Source organism: Sinocyclocheilus anshuiensis, unplaced genomic scaffold (assembly GCF_001515605.1).
Source record: "Sinocyclocheilus anshuiensis isolate Anshui unplaced genomic scaffold, SAMN03320099.WGS_v1.1 scaffold918, whole genome shotgun sequence".
Taxonomy (NCBI): Eukaryota; Metazoa; Chordata; class Actinopteri; order Cypriniformes; family Cyprinidae; genus Sinocyclocheilus; species Sinocyclocheilus anshuiensis.
This window is the reverse complement of record NW_015540946.1, coordinates 91,190-96,685: the sequence shown is the minus strand read 5'-3', so window position 1 is coordinate 96,685 and position 5,496 is coordinate 91,190.

The window sequence follows — 5,496 nt, the reverse complement described above, 5'->3', positions numbered from 1 at the left end:
TAAGTCAATGTTAGCTGATGCTAACTGTCTAGCTAACGAGCTTGCTGGTGCTAAATTGAGGTAATTTTTTTTAAATAAAGTCCAAATATTATAATTCAACCACCTAGTTGATTACATATGTAAAGGATGTGAAGGATGTGATGTTCAGAACATGGTAACTACAGTAATTATCAAAGTGGGAAGTGATGCCCTTTTGGCCAGGTTGGCCACTTTCACTCGAGTAAAATTGAAAAAGGAGTACTTTTACTTTTACTGGAGTAATATTTTATTATACGTATCTGTACTTTTACTCAAGTACTTGATTTGTGTACTTCGTCCACCACTGTTGCTCATCTTCCCTTTGATGGATTCACAAAGGACCATGAGCTTTGAGATTGATAGTGTATGTGGTTGTGCACATGCTAAAACCAAAAACGTAAAACCTTTGGCAGACCACAGATACTTTTTTCCAATGGGAGAAAAAAACTGAATGATTATAGAAGATGAATTCATTGCAGTAGAGCTGCCAGAGTAAGTCAGTGGTGAATAGAAGCATGAGCAGTTTGAACAGAAGTCATTACATAATAGGGTATATGTCGAACATCACCTGACCAAACCCGGAAAACAGGTCTCATTGCTTCCGCTTGTCGGAGAACGTGTTAACAGCCGTATTAAATAATAGCGATATCTATGGACTTTTAATATAATCAGTTAAACTTGCTAGCTGTTTTTATTGTTGACGTTTTATTCAATTTTTATATCTAAATGTGAAAAGAATAAAAATAAAAAAAACTTTTAGATATCAGTCCGCATATGTGATGGACATTGGTTATGATCATCATTGGTATCTACTTTGAAGGCATCTTGAGTAAAACTGCTTCATATTTAACTAAGCATATGCAAAACGCTTGAACCGGAAGCGACGAGACCCGGTTAACAGAATACGGAAGTCTGTTGCGCATAACCCCTATTGTTATTGATTGGTTCAAAATTGATTAATCTGTCCTCTAGCACTCAGACAGCAGGCTTGGCAGTTTGTCAGGCCACAAATGTAAGACAATAACCAAGAGTCAGTCTCTACAAAATATATTTAGCTGTACTGTAAGTAGTAAGTATTCATCAAGTCCAGAAGTTATTGAGAAGAGACTTGAGGTTTGTTCTTCTCATTCAGTAACTTGTCATTTGTCAAACTAAATATGGGGGATGACAATTATATAAAGCTCCATTTGAAGGATGTTAAAATGGGTTATAGTGGTTTGAGTGGTATTTATAGGATGAATGTTTTTAATAAGCTGTTAGAAATTTTTATTTTTAAGCTAATTACATTAATAGGCTATAAAGTCTAAGTTTCAGCTCACAAAATAAACCCCATTAAGGCAATTAGAATTTTATCACGGTTTATTTATTTATTTAGTTATTTATTTATATGACCAGATAATGACCTGATGTTTGATAATGACTGTGAAGTATTAATGCAATAATGACTGTACAGTAGGTGGTATATTATCCTGCATATGAAATGACTACTTATCAAATAAATACATTTGACAAGAAATATAATTTTTAACTGAAGTTATTTTATAGTTTTATCTGTATATAATCTTAAAGCTAACAAAAATAATCCATTATTATACTATTATACAAAACAATTGTCGTAGCAGCAAGACAAACACTGCAGCAATATTATAATAATAAGTCACTGGCTGCATCCGAAATCACATGCTATATAGTAGGTGAAAAAGTGTATGTGACAAAAGAAGTATGTCCAAATTCACAGTACTCATAAAAGGGTTCGAGTCTCGTACTGGCAGGGATTGTAGGTGGGGGGAGTGAATGTACAGCGCTCTCTCCCACCTTCAATACCACGACTGAGGTGCCCTTGAGCAAGGCACCGAACCCCCAGCTGCTCCCCGGGCGCCGCAGCAAAAAATGGCTGCCCACTGCTCCGGGTGTGTGTTCACGGTGTGTGTGTGTTCACTGCTGTGTGTGTGCACTTTGGATGGGATAAATGCAGAGCACTAATTCCGAGTATGGGTCACCATACTTGGCCACATGTCACGTCACTTTCACTTTCACTTTCATGATGGACCTTTGAATTATGGGGAAATCTACTGAGATTATGAGTCATGTTATTGACTCATTGACAAATTCATGTTATTGACTCATCGACAAATTCACCAACACATAAGTTGTCACATTGCTTATCTTGCATGGAAACTTCTTATTTCACTGGAATGGTACTATGCTGTGTGGGAAAACGCCCTCAATATATTCCCTCAATGCCAGAAATTCTAGAAAAATAAAGTATTTTTTCTAAAATTGGCCAATCGTTGCTTGTTTCTATGAAATTTTTTACCATGATACATAATGTATGAAGCAATCATTTTCAAATATGTGTATAGACACTAACTCTTTCTGTCAGTCCCCTGATATTTTGCGATAGAGTGAATGTGTAGCAATAGCACAGTGATTTGCTGCTGTGACAAAGACTGGAAAATGAGTCAGAGTTCAAACTGAAATCCTAAAACAGACCATTACTCCTGTGATGCAACTATCTATAATTTCTGTAAAATTTCTACTTTTTGTGAACCTCAGAAGTGCTATAGACTATTGGCTGTGCTAATTAGAAGGCGGCCACAGCGACCGTAGAGTATTTAAACTGCTTGGTCACTGTCATAACTTGGGTCAAGCGATTAGTCAACAGAAGAGACAGACGGCTGCACGTGAGTGTCCTGCATAATACTTGTTTATAGATCTGCTGTTGGAATTATTACTTGCTGCTAGGAAGGAATATTTCGTTTTCTGCCTATTTCTACGTTATATTTTTGTTTGCGTTTGTATTTTTGATTGCACTTTCTCTTTCTAGCTTGTACTTATTTGAACAATGTCTAAGAACTTGGTATTACAACCACTTCCTGTGTCTGTTTGCCTCTTAAGAAGAATCGCTTTATGTATCCCCCAATTGTAAGTCGCTTTGGATAAAAGCGTCTGCTAAATGACTAAATGTAAATGTAAATGTAAGTGTAAATATAGAGAATTCATTTGTATATATTTTGAACACTACTCTGTAGGCTTAGCTTACTTTCTCATATTTCAGAAACTTGCTACACTTGGTGTGTTTGTTACAGCAGGATGCTCTAGGTTCCGATGCTATGTCTCAGAGCTAATTGCTCTCTCTCTCTTGCTCTCTGTCTATCTCTCCATGTCGTCATCAGTGCCAGCAGCCCACCTCTTCAAAGAGAGCTGCCCTCTGGGAAATCAAAATTTAATTCGCTGTAATGAATGGGATTTGACTAACACTGTCACATCCGCATGTTTGTTCAATAGACTGTTCTCAACTCAGAATCAGAGATTGAACTACTGGGTCTTGTCTCGATGCAGAAACAGATTAAATTGATTATGTGTTGGATAATGGTGGTCTGAGCAAGTAAAATAATTTGTCATATAGATGGACAGACAAGAACCAGTTTTTTTTTTTTGTAATGTGAAGAGCATTTTAATAATCTAAAAAACCTTTTTCCACTATAAAGAACCTTTAGTGCAATGGAAAGGTTCCATGGATGCTAAAGGTTCTTCACAGAAGCATAGATGCCAGTAAAAAACCCTTATTTTTAAGAGTGTAGACTTTATACTCACTGTGCACTCGATGGACATCTGTTTGAGAGCCCGTGGAGATGTTTTCACATGGATTCTCCCCTTCTCTCCCTTTCTTCTGAAAACATACTGAGTAAAATCCCTAAGAATTAAGACACATTGAAACAAACTGCAGAGTTTTAGCAAATAACAGGTTCAAGCATCCTCAAATGGTTAATAAAATCCTACAATAAGTGTAATTAAACAAACCCAGCTGGATTACTCTGCCAGTTTGACATGGTTTTGTCAACTACAGGACAGTGTAGCAAAACTGATAACGATTAAATAAAGAAATTTTTAAATGTTGCTCTTGGTAATTGTGTGATAAGATAAAAGAGGGCTGTTGTCCAAAACTTGATATCTATGAAATTCTTTCCACATTCAGTCTAAATCACTTGATATGTTTGAAACCCTAAGGGACTGGGAGATATTTACCATTGGGAATGCAACACAACAAATCTAAAGCAAGCAATCGTTTTTGTCTGAAATATATCATGGGATCACTCCCAAAGTGCTTGTCTCTAAGAAATAAGATTTGTTTTTTATTTTTTTGACTGAAAATGTTCTTTGAATAAGCCAAATGCTCTTCATCCATATTTATGACAGAGGCATGTGTAATTTCATGGATGGGTGAGTTGTGTTTATAAACACCTCATCTAAATGCTGATCAACTCGCCACTCTACTCTGGGAAATCCTGCATGTCTTGATGAAGCTGATGATGTTAATCAAGTCGATGAGGAATATCAAATTACTTTTTGATATTTCATTCAAGTCTTCTCTCTAATTTGTCATCAGGCAGGCAGCCCACTCTTTGCAAATGTTACCTGTGCGCTTAATGAAATGTCAAAACAAGACACCAGCAGAGACGACTGCATAAATCTCATCAAATCAGCCAATATTTTTACTCCTGCAAATGTATGACCATCATTTTTTTAGCATTCTACATGTTTCCTGCATCATTCAAAGGCTGCAACATATATATTCAGTTAGGTTAATACAGTACAGTACCATTTCCTTACCAAACCACTGTTTAGACAAAAGAGGTTAATTTCAATAAAAAGTGTTTTATTTATCCTTCATCCATTGTTTCTGGTGAGTCTCTTGTCACACTCTTACAGATCTCAGCTGGGAGATTTGTCTGGGAGCTAGAAAAGCAGAAAGCTCCTTGTTTCAAAAACTATACAGCATGTTACATTTTTTTGAAAATACTCGGTTTCACTTCTCTTTAGTAACTGATTGTCTGTATACTTTGCTGTGGATGACAGATTAGGAAATATTTAACCACTGAATGTTGCATCTGACTAATCAGAGTCAACTATTCTAGAGAGCCATATAATAAAATGCAAAAATTATACTTTCTTCCATACAATAATTATACTTTCTTTCCTTTTGAAATTTTTTTTTTTTTTTTTTTTGACAGAGCAGTGACAGATACCATAGAAAATGAGCAAAAATGTGGGTATAAAGATAACCCTGTGCCATCCTCTCTTCATATTCAGGGCATGATGAAGCCAAAGAGCTGAAAATGTATGCACAGCTGGAATGGAACAGTTCATCGATATTTCAGAAAACATTCCTATGTGCTGTCACTATGAAGGAGTAAAGAAAAGGTAAGGGTTATAAATGTTTCAAGGACCCATATACAGGCAAACACACTATATAAGCACTACATAAAGCAAGAATATGACATGGCAGTCATACTATACTTTGTCAGTGATTAATGACTTGACTGAAAACTTGTCATAAATATTCCTTCCTGAGATCAATGAATCATTTTAAAGGCAAAGAAACCACACACACACACACACACATATATATATATATATATATATTTATATATATAAATTATTGCACGGAAAATAAGTATAATTATACAGTATGTA